At 41.3% G+C, this 12,018-nt stretch overlaps 2 protein-coding genes across 8 annotated transcripts in view; both read right to left on the reverse strand.

Moving 5' to 3' along the window:
• Positions 1-2,908, reverse strand: part of YPEL2 (yippee like 2) — a 51,128-nt gene extending 48,220 nt beyond the window's left edge. The window contains exon 1 of the mRNA XM_067565765.1: positions 2,500-2,908. The gene's annotated coding sequence lies outside the window, so the exon portion shown is untranslated. The remainder of the gene's footprint in view (positions 1-2,499) is intronic.
• Positions 2,909-2,915: 7 nt separating this feature from the next.
• The window catches only part of GDPD1 (glycerophosphodiester phosphodiesterase domain containing 1), a 42,384-nt gene continuing 33,281 nt past the window's right edge, over positions 2,916-12,018 (reverse strand). For 3 of the 7 annotated variants that reach the window (XR_010923207.1, XR_010923206.1, XR_010923201.1), the window contains 2 exons: positions 11,079-11,145; positions 8,333-8,967 (listed from right to left, as the gene is read on the reverse strand). The gene's annotated coding sequence lies outside the window, so the exon portion shown is untranslated. Of the gene's footprint in view, positions 3,210-4,986; positions 5,125-8,332; positions 8,968-9,768; positions 10,156-11,078; positions 11,146-12,018 lie in introns of those variants that run through there. The other 4 variants (XR_010923204.1, XR_010923203.1, XR_010923205.1 and 1 more) reach the window with 4 other exon arrangements.

The raw sequence follows: 12,018 nt of genomic DNA on the forward strand, positions 1-12,018 counted from the left end.
GTGCTGATGCCTTTGTCAATAGTCTCACTATCTCAGTTCCCTGCTCCCCCCACCTCCACACACACACACAAAGAGGAAATCAATGACACAAAACTGTACTTCCGAAGGATTCAAGAGGCAATTCAACTACACATCCAGTTCTGCCACTGCTACTCAGATCCTGACAGTCTATAGTTGAGGTCTATCCCCTGGAAGTGAGCCCTAATAGGCAAACCAAAAACAATATAGAATCAAACTCTATTGTCCAAGCCATCTTCACTGAGGCAGAGAAATGAAAGACTTCACCTTTACTTCCTGCCGGATGTCCCCAGAGCTTAGTCTGGTTTCCCCAAGTACTTAGAGCTCCGCTTAATTAGTCTGTCTGTTGGGACAGGAATACTTTAGCTGATTCAATGGGAATGGAACAAGAGCCTTAACTCTCCTTTGCACTTATCTCCGAATATCTCAGTTGCTAGGCATTTATACCAAGGAATCCAGAGACCTTGGCCCCACCAATACTCATAAAACCCTAAGCCAAGCAAACAGAGGCCTTCTGCTATGGAGGGGAAACAAATGAAGATGCCCCTCAAGCAGAGGCCTCTTTTAGATCATTGGTTCTTTGGTATCTACTATTTGCAGAGTGCCTAGCACAGGCAGGCTACAACCTGTTCAAGACCCCTAGGAACTAACTCAATATAAATGTTAAATACAATAATAATGAAAATGCCATAGCAGAATGTTACCATTTGGAGAAACTACCAAGTGACTGAAGAGTGCAACAGCAGGAGACTAGTGAGATTGCTGCCACTCGCCATTTACCTACTCTCCACCGGATGGGATCACTAAGTATGCTTTCTGTACTTCTCTTTGTCTCTCTCTCTCTCTTTTAAACCAGAACATTTAAAAGCCTCTGCTTTCATAAACCCAACTGCTAAAATCAAAATCCGCAGTTTGGTCCCCAGCTTCTCCTATCATCTCAATCCTCCCTGTCTTGTTGGATCAAAAACTGAAGCTCATCCAGAGTAACACAAGGCAGGGGAGCCATTTCTGGAGGGGGGAGCTGCTCCATGCCTAAACAAGGGTAATATCTGTGGCAAGGAGTGTGCAACTGATCCCAATTACCTGAGGGGGTTGGTTTTAGAAGCTACTGTGCTACAAACCATAAAGAACTACCTACACTGTGCAGAAAACTGCATGTGTGGAAATGACAGTCCCCTCTCCCCACAGTGTTCCTCCTGCCTTGTGATCTTTTCTTTGCACCACAAGGCAGTGATTTCATCTCCTCCGAAGCAGGCAAAACCACAGCCTCCAGCCTGAGTGGGGAAAGGCCCAGTCTCCAGGGGCCCACTGGCAGTGTTAGTAAACAGACTCAGTCACATGGCATTTAGCACTGGACAGCAGCTCACCCTCTTGGACGTCCTGGCAGCCATGCGAAAGGAAGCTCCCCAGAGAAGCGGCTGTGTCTGTCCTTGGAATCACGTCCCTTCCACTCAAGCATTTCTCCATTTCAGGCTTCCCTTTAATTCATTTCAAGATTCCAGATTCACGGCCCAGCTTTGTGCTATGCATTCAATTGCTACCACCATTAGCTTAATTCAGAACTACTCTCCACTGCCTAAGTACTGTACTTACACCAACACATCATCAGTGTCTGGCCACTTACACAGCAGGGTAACTGTCAGATTCAGACAAGTGCACTTTCCCCAAATAAAACTGTTAGGAGAGGGAAAGGTGCAGACGCCCACCTTAACGGTGTGTTAAACAGGCAAACGAAGGTGTGCACTGTCTGCCCTTCCAAGCTCTCAGACCTGTTGTCTTCACACCCCCAATCTCTCCTCTGGCCCCTTTAGAACAATCCCTGCTTTGCAAAGCCTGGAGTGCCCGACACCAACCCCCCAGCGAAATGCAGCGGGCAGAGGATCTTTGCTCGGAGCGGCAGGGGGAGAGGGGCTCGGAAGGCGGACGGTGCAGGTTTCCAAACGCGGGGTCTTGGAGAAAGCAGGACGTGCCGGTACCTCTCCCCCAGATTAAAGAGAGAGGGGCTGAATTCTGAACGGATGCAAAACCTCTCGCTCCTGCACCATCCCCCCAAAACCAGCGCAACAGGCTCCGACGGAGGTGCCTTCACCTGGAGACATTCGTCCCAGGGGACAAAGAGAATCTGATTAAAGTGAAGGGAGAGAACTGGAGGGAACCCATCGCAACGCTGCAAGTTCCAGTCGCCGCAGGTGGGCTGTCACGATCTCTCCCCCCCCCCCCACACACACACCTCGGCCTCTGGGCACAGATCCAGCCCCGGGCAGAGCGCGCCCCTTGCCCCGCGCTCTCCCCCACCCACAACACACCGTCCGGGCAGCCGATGTTTTTTTGTTGCGCATGTTCCTGTGGCTGAGGTGGCAGATTTTCAGAGCGCCCTGCTACAGAGCCCCTGCCTCCCTCTCCGCCCCCCAATCCGCCCCACGCCCCCAGTCTCCGGCGCAGGACCTCCTGCGCTTCCCCGAGCGCCCCCCGGTTACTGACCAGCCCCAGCGCAGCAGCTCTCGGGCTTCCCCAGTGCAGACGGAGCGCGGCGGCTGGGACGAAGCAGGCTCCTCCTCCCCAGGCAGCTCTGCACTCTGCAGCTGCCTCCCCCTTATAGCTGCTCAGTCGAGCCTCCTGGCCCTGACTGCCAGCCGGCAGCGCCTATGCGCACCAGCTGGCACATAGCAACATCCAGACGGTTGGCTGGGGCCAAGCCCAACCCTTTTTTGGGGGGGGCCAATCAAGCAGCAGAGCCAGGTCCATTTCCCCTCCCCCGCCCTGTCCCCCAGCCGTAGGTTGCAGGGAGCAGACAACAGCTGGGGAGCAGACAGCCAATGGGAAAGACGCTGGCCCTGCCAGCATGGGAGCTGGGAGGGAAGATAAACAGATGAGTTGTCTTTTAAAGCTACAAGGCTGCAGGAGCAGCATCTTCACCTTGCAACCAGGGGCAGCTGCTTGCACGGGGCATTAGGAGACCCACAGGGCAGTAGAGGTAGCCACCTTTGGGGCAAGGAAATAATGCACGGCCCCTCTTGCTCCCAACCAAAGCAATAGGCCTAGGAACTGGAAAGGATCTGCCAGCAGGTGTAGATGAGCATCCCACTCAGCACCAGAATTCTTTGAGGAGATGGGGAAGGCAAGTGGGCCCAGGAGAACACCACCAGAACATAACAGAGGGATCTGGCTCTGAAAGAGATGACATCAAGAACCTGCCAAGAATTAAGCTTCATACTATGTAATTGCCACTGTCTATTTGGCAGTATGGTCTAATTCTCAAGTGGATGGTAGATTGATGCCAATTCTGTATGGAGCAACCTCCTTTTACCTAGGGTTATGACAGCTTGCAAACTGGACGATTCAGTGCACCAGCATCAGGCTGTTCTCTAAAGTATTATGCAACAGGTTTTTATTCAGAATAGTTTTAATAACCAGACTGCATTGCTATTGCATCTTCCCTCAGAGAGTCTCAAAAGACCCTTTACCACTAATACTACAACTAGCATTTATGTAACACTTTTCATCCACAAATTGCCAAGCACTTTCCAGAGATGGGTAAATATCATTATCCCCATTACACAGATGGGGAAACTGAAGCATTGAGAATGTAAGTCACACAGCAAATGTATTGCAGAGCCTGAAATAGAGGTTTCCATACCTGAATTTTAGCCATACAATCCTACTCTCCTAACCCCAGTGATAAGGCATCCAGCAATTCCCCTGGAAGAAACTATTCCACTAATTAATCTCTCTGGGGGTTAGAAAGTTTCCTCTTGTTGTTCAGCCTAAATAGGAAAAGTGTAGGTAGCACTTATATGGCAAACTGCTGCTAGACAGTGAAATTTTAAATATATGACAGTTTTAATTTATCTCAAAAATCCACATATGCCTGAATTTCTATTAAAATCTCTCCTGACAGCCAATGAGAAGCTTCACTGCATTTCCGGACCATCTTTACTCTAGTGCTTATCTTTTCAAGTTGGAGAAGCAAGTCCTTTGTCCCGGGTCTCATCAGAGATTTATTTTCTGGAAGTACTAAAGGTTGGGAAAGTTAGAGGTGGCACTTTCCAGTGCATTATTACAGGTAAGACTTAGAGAGTGAATCCTTCCATGTTAGAAAGGAAGGACTGATAACTACAGGGTAGCTAAATAACTACACTGTCTATTGTTCATTATCTTCATAATATTTTGGTGACAACAATAACTGGTAGCAGTGACAAAGGATTAAATATGTTGTGTATATGCAGAGGAAGAGAGTGTAGGTACACAGTATGTACACACCATTGCTGGCTGGGATATGGCACCCAACATTTTCCCTTGAATTTCATTGGGATTTGGACACTTAACTCTCTTAGGCTCCTTTGAAAAATCCATCCCAAAAGCTCATGGCTAGTGCTTTTGTCTGCCACAATTTTTGACCGCTCAACTTGAAACATGTTAAAGGGGCCTGATTTTTCAGAAAGCAGGAAATCAGCACTTTCTGAAAATCAGGCCCCTTTAAGGTGTTTCAGGTTGGAGCTCCCAAAATCACTTTTGAAAATCTAGGCCTGTGCCAAGGATTTACAGTCAAACCCTGAAGAATTACAGCAATGAATGGTTATAATAGTCACTTTCTACTATACAAGGTTGTGGTTTTAAATACCAAAGCAATTAGTCAACCTTAGTAATAATGATCTTACATTTATAGAAGTACTTTACACCATGGTCACTTTAACCTTCACCTCTGAGGCTAAATGCAGCAGCTGTCTAAATAGCCATAAAGCAACTACAACATAATTTAAGGCAGGAAGTGAAAGGGATAACATTTAAAATTGCATAGGGAATTTGGGTGGACAGAAAATATTTATCTAAGGTGAAGTCTGGCAAGGACACCAGTTAACTCAACTTCTATGAAAAATGCCATTGGATTGTTAATCATCATCCATAGTCAGGATCTTGGGTTTACATTTCATCTGAAAGACAACCTCCAGTAGCACATTGCTCCTAACTACCACCAATCTCCTTTCCTGAAGTTGTTCCGTGGCACTTTTGCTTCCAAGTACTGACCAGGCCCAATCTGCCTTTAAGATCTTGCAATATCACAGCACAAGGTGGGACATCCCTGGTGTGTGTGTGTTTGTGCGTTTTCTATTAAAAAAAAAAAAAAAAAAGTACCCATGAGTGTCTAAACCAGAAAAAAGTGGTAGGACAAAAATTAAATAATCTACTCAAAGCACTGTAATTAGTTAGAAAGGTAGGCACTATCCATAGCTTAAAATAAATTTTGTCACCACAATAATGCTTCCTGCAGCACATATTTTTCAGGTATCTCAAGTTAAAGAAAGCTTATGGATAGGACACTTTCGGAATGCTGATAGAAGATGATGCAGCACTGGATATAAAACCAATTCACAATGTAGTATGTGCCCTTTTCTTTTATAGCTAATGGATAAAGTTACACAGCAGATGTATTAAATTGGAATGTATTTTTCTTTGTTTTATTGAATTTAGTGCTTATCATTTTACAAATATATTCTCTTCTATCGTCTTAGATAGTTCATAAAAATATTTCAGATGATTCCATGGCCAGGACTCCCACCAGCATTGAAACAACCATCTGACATTAGCCATGCAATATATGATCCTTTACTACTAATTATCAGGGAAAATGTCTATTCCCTGCACTAGCTACACAGAGGACAATACAGGCTAAATAAAGAAACTGTAAAGAAAATAACTAAATGAGTTTGCATAGTGTATTCCTATTAGTTAGAGTTATGAAAGTTACCTTGGGTTGTTCTCAGACAGTCCTCATTTCACAGCAGTAAAATATAACTCTCGGATAACACCCTGTGAAACAGGACTATTGTGCTAGCTAGCAGTGGCATTCTAGAACATGAATTTCTCAAGAAGACATTTCTCTAGGTTTTTGTTACTGCTACAAAGTATGATTTAAATATCCTGGTTGTGAAACGATTAATAAGAGATGCAAATCTCACACTAGTTAGAGACTTATCTCAACACACTTGCAACAAAACCATATATAGCAAATTAAAAGGGATATTGTCATGTTAGGTCCAAAGTCAGCCTGTGGCTATCCTCCCATGAAGATGACTCTGAGGAAAAACTGACTTTATAAAAAAGGTAATTTGTGTCATCTTAAAACTCAGCAGCAAGAGACAAAACACACCAAAATGTCTTACTTTTAGTGCAACTTACTGTAAACACAATAGTGTTAAGTGCACCGTGACTGACAACAGAGCCAGCCAGTGCTAATGTGCATGAAGTGGTAAGAGCGTTTATCTGAATTTTAAATCACCAGTGTCTCCCAAATGAGTAAACTACACAACATCCAGAGTTGAAATTGCCAAAGAGAATTTAAATAGACACATCATTGAGAGAGGCTGGTTGGTACCAGAAGACCTCATGTTAAATTTAAAAAACCCAAAAACCTAAGGTGTCAGCGTGTTGCACACCAGAATTTATGGAGTCTGTTCATCAGAAAATATGTGTTTGTCAACAGGGCAAAAAGAATAAGAAAGAAGCACACTGTTGTAACAAAGATGGGGCTGGAATAGTGGCTAGTATGAGTTACATTGGTGCGAATCTAGAACAATGCCATTAAAATTAATGGATTTAATGCACAGAGTTTAAAGTCAAGGAAGAGCTGGGTCCCATTTATTCAAAACACAAAATTGCCACCAGCTGTAATTATTAAAAACTTAAAAATGTGTAAAATGTCATTTAATTTATCACTAATGCTGTTTTATTTTAGGAATTTCACTCATCTTGAAAATGAAAATCGACCAGTCAGGTTCATTTTGTTTTAGTCACTTTCAGATTCTGGATCTGAGCCACAAAGTTTGGATTGCAAACCATGCAAAATAAAAATTCTATTGATTATTTTTAAATGTCATGAATACATTTCTACTGATATTAGGTTGTGAGAAATGTATTTTCTTTAAGCAAAACCAGAATTTTGGGTTTGGTACCTGACAGTGTCTTTCCGTTTGAGACAGCCTAGCAATAGTTTTTACTTCTCATTCTTTGCAAATATTCAGAGCCTGAAAATGTGGCATACATCAGTTTTTTTTCCCTCTCTATTCTGAATGGATCTGAAATTGATATAGTTAGTGTCTAATTTCAACTTAGACTAAAAAACTTTTCTTGTTGACAAAGCATCACTTACTGATGTCAGCAAAGCAGATCTTTCCAATTTCACTGTTGCTGCAGAGACAAGGGACAAGGAAACTATTCTGGGAGTCCTTATGGTTTCTGAATTTCTTAATAATGCATTAGAATGGAAAACAGATTTAAATTCTGGAGGACTTTGGCTAAAGAACTGCTTAACATCCCAGTTTCTCAGGACTCCTGAGTTCTATTAGTAACTGATTTGTAATGTGACCATGGAGGCAAATCATTTAACCTGCCCTTGCCTCAATTTCCTCCTCTGTAAAGTGGGGATGATAATACCATCTTTGTCAGAGGCATTGTAAGACAACCCTTTTAAAATCACTTTCCGATAATCAAATGAAAGGTGATATACATTAATAATAATGATTCTAAGTCACCCCGCCCACCTTCTTCTCAGTCATAGCATCACCATTTTTGGTTCTACAACATAATTTAAAACATCTAGAAGAATGGGAAGTTATCTAATTGTTTGGTACTAAGATCCTCAATGGTTCCCCTTTAAATGTTTTGCTTCTTGTTTTATGCAGCAGCATTCTGCTTTTTACAATTTGAAACTAGATTAACTGCAGTCAATCACATTAAAACCATCATCCAACTTAAGTGGCCCTAGAACTTTGGCAAAGCATAGAGCTCAGGATCTGAAATCTGGAGGAACATTTTCTATTCCTGCATTGCAGTTTCTGCATAATTTCCCTAGAATCAGCTCACATGCTGGGGAGGCCTGGTGTGAGTATATGGAACTATACTTAAAAGATGCATGAAAAACAATAAAAGGGCTCTGGTGACCTCTTGTGGCAAATTTGAGCTAGGACAAGAAGAGACAAGCCCAGGCTCCACTTGGGGGCAGATTGCTAGCAGAATGCATTTCTGGTGAATGCAGTGACAACCAAAACATGCATTATTAAGCTATATCTAATCAAAGTGCCATTAATATATTCCTTGATGTTGTAGTCTAAAAGGCATCCCTTCAATGGATCTCAAGTTTCTTTAACTTCATAAAATGAGAATAAAGCCTGAGAAGTCTGTAGCTGTTTTGTTAGGACAACATGTTTTTCCTGTTATTAGATAGTACAGACTGGTGACCAAAGTTAGTTCTAGGCTACAAACTGATAGCCACCAATGTCTGAAAGTAAGACATATCTATATTAGCAAACTTGCATCTTGCACTTAATTTATTTAAATACAGTTTAGTTATACCTTAACGTAGATGTACTTAGACAGGTTTAAGTAGAGTTTACACGTATGTAGTTTCACTCAGTATATTACCAGATTAAAAAACAAAACAGTTTAAGTGCATATATGTTAGGGGTGTTCACCAATATATATAGATCCATTTTGGTTGCATCAGTGAAACAAAATCTACAGTGGTGAAAAAAACCTGTTTGTATGCCAGCCCTAAAGCAGTTCAGAGAAATTATTCACACACAGCCAAACAGGCAAGTATACCAGCTTTTTTAAATGTAAAATGAATTACCCTGAAGGGTTTAAGTTTGCATATCAGAGATAAGTGAATTTAAATACACTGAAGACATCTCTGATAGAATACACACTTCTTACAGGGTCAGCGAGGATGCTCGGTCCAATGGTTAGAGCTGGCAATCAGGACTCCTGACTTTTACCTTAAAAATAACACTACAATAGTCCAAAATCTTAAATATTACATTTGTGCTACTCAGTGATTTGGGATTGTAATTTTAATATAATTTTACTATAAAATATTGCAGATAATGTAAATTTGACTTCAGATGAGTCACTGATTCGCTGTAATGCCTTGGGCTAGGTGCTCATTTTCTCCATCTGTAAAATGGAGAGACAGGGCAACAGGTAATACAGCCTGTACCTCACACATTTTTCATTTGCAGTTTGCTCCCATTTGGATGTACAGAAAAAGAACACAAATATTGAGCCTATATGACTACAAATAAGATGTACATCATCTTAAGGAAGGGACTGTGTGTGTCAAGTCAATGGAACATGATTTAGTTACTTATAGACTGTCTCATTCCAACCCATTAATGCGTGTAGTGGATAAAGTCTACTCAACCGGGGGTTTCTCGTAAAAAAGATGCCTGCTTATCACTACAGAGTTTCAATTGCCCTAGAGGTAGAAAGTCTCTGTGTGTTGGAGGCTGTTCATGCATATTTTCAGGTGCATAATTCACATAAATTGCTCCTTAAGTGATCCTTTGGTGACCTTGTAGCAGTAAAACATCCTCTTGGGATCAAAGCTGGGTCATTGTAATTCCCTCTTTACAGGACTCCTCAATCACTCACAGCTTGTTTGGACTGCAGCACATTTGCTGATGGATTTGAGCAACTGAGATTACACACCTGACTTTTGCTCTTTTCTGTCAATAAAGCGATGGGTTGATGTTACACTGCCTCTGCTGGTTTTTAAAGCTCTCAATAGCGTAGGCCCGTTATATTAGAGGGGTCTATTGATCAAGCCTCATCTATGCTCATGCATCAGATCTCACAGTCATATCTCAGGTTGATAGGCGATAGGTAATTTCCAACTTTATTATTGGGGCCCTAGGATGGCTAACTATCCCCCTTTGAGATGTTACTTTCTCTAGTCCCACTTTTTTTAAAAAAATTGCACAATTTTCTCATCCATCCATCCAGTGTGTTTGTTTTTTAATTTGAATACGTCCCCTATCCCCCATCTTAGAAAGTCCTATTATCAATAACAAGCATTTTGTACCTATAGGCTGTGGCCTATGTACACAAATTTATTCTTCACTTATCTAGAGTTCTGTGGTCCTGGGAAGTTAGCAGAATGGAACATCTTATTTCATACCCTTATTTGTTTTTAGTATTAACCCCTTTTTTAAAGAATCCAAGTGTATGCAATGGTACTGTTTACAGCTTTTAAAACAGGCTTCAGTTATATTACAGAACCATGTTTGAACCCTGCTGGGGATGGTGAGATGGAGAGTTTTGTATGCCATTCAACACATCAGCACTGAGTATGAGAACCAGTTCCTTAAAAAAAAAAAAAAAAAAAAAAATCAGTGAAAGTTTGCAGATCTTTCACTCCAATGAAACTCAAAGAGGTTGATTTTGCAAGTACAGAACAAAGTGTTAACTTTCTTGGGAGGGCAGGCTGCTTGAAGACTTTGTCCTGCTACCTTTTCCATTTTGCAGAATATAAACCAGTTCACTCTCCCACAGCTATATAGAGAACCATGTATCAAAGCAATGTGGTGCAGTGGACTGAGCACTGACAGAAGCCAGAAACTCCCAATGACTAATTCTGGCTCTGACAACAGTTTGCTGTGTGGTTTTAGACAAGTTGCTTAATCTTTCTTGTCTCAGTTTTCCCATTTGCAAAAGGAGAGCACCTCTTTCTAAGGAGCATTCTGAGGCTTAGTCCTTGTAGTTCAATTAGTGCAACCTCCTTGTATCGACACACTTATTTCAGTGTAACAGTGTCATATCCATGTAGCTTGAGTAGACAAGGAGTTGGACTGTTTTAACTAAATTGGCTTCTAAAAATCATTTAAACTGGTACAATTTTGTTACATATACAAGACTTCTGTGGGCAAAGTCAACTGAGTAATACTGCCTAACACAACCGAATGTGCGCCAAGCATCTTGGACGAGTACATATTTGGGGCCGCTAGCTCCTCCTGTTGCTCGTGCCGTTGTGGCTACACTATTTTTAGCATGCTAGCTTGATCAGTGCTAGCACAAGTACGTCTCCTCAGGCTGGGAATTATGCTCCCTGATCAAAGTGTAGATATCCCTAAAAAGGTGCTACTGTTATATGGTCATTTTACCAACTGCAGCCCTAGACTTTGTTGAACAAACAAAATATCATGGATGCAGTTCTGTCCTTCCTCCCTCAACTCCTCTGTACCTTTTTATTTTAAACACCCTTTTATTGTGTTTTGTCCAAAACTAACCTGCAAGTTCTTCAGGTCAAGAATCAGTTTCCTCTGTATTGTCAGGGGTCCAGCACATCTGTGGGTACTGTAAAATAATAAGAGCAAAAAGTAACCACATTTCTCATTTACAGAACGCTACATGCAACCATTCTATTGCTTCAGCTTATCTGTAACAGCCTTGAACATTAACCTATTGCAATTTATTTACAACAGATACCTTCAGCACTGATGTGTCTGGTGTCCCTGAACATTTGACTGATACAGAAGCAAAGAAAGCCATATGTTGGACATTACATTAGCTTAATACCTGGAAATTAGGAGATATTTCTATCCCAAACACAAATAGTGGAATAGTCAGTAGGCATTCTTAGGAATGGAAAGCATCACAACTCAGTATAAAAATGAAAGGTTTATTCATATTTTAGTAAGACTTCATCTGACACTTTTTCCTAGCAGTTTAAGTAGTACTTCAACTGGAAAATAAAATAGCAAATATTTTAAATATAGGACCACTAGAACTATAGTTTCTGAAATTTCAGTACACAAACAGCAATAAATGGCTTAGTTTTCTATTGACCTTGCTATTCCCCAAAACCAGCTTCTTAGAAGAAATTATACTTTACTAAATTAAAGTGTCAGACAGCTTTTCCTGCTAACCAAAGATTGATCAATCATCTTTTCCATGGAAATTTAAACAAAACTGCTTTAGAAATGGCCTTTATGTTTATTGGTCTACCACAATCATTACTTTTACAAAATTAATTCATGACATTAGGTGAAAACAAGCAGATACAACCCAGCAGCACAAATATCCATCTTAATAAATGTTACTTTTAAGCACAGAAATATAAATTTGTACCAATGTTTTCCATTACTCAATACCACTCATTTGAAACGGCTTCAAGAAGTTTTTAGTGTACCATACGTAGTAATCAACAGTGGTGCTGACAGAAGGGAA

The sequence above is a fragment of the Emydura macquarii genome, unplaced genomic scaffold (genome assembly GCF_026122565.2).
Source record: "Emydura macquarii macquarii isolate MOO-44397 ecotype Brisbane River unplaced genomic scaffold, CSIRO-AGI_Emac_v2 contig_2699, whole genome shotgun sequence".
NCBI lineage: Eukaryota > Metazoa > Chordata > Testudines > Chelidae > Emydura > Emydura macquarii.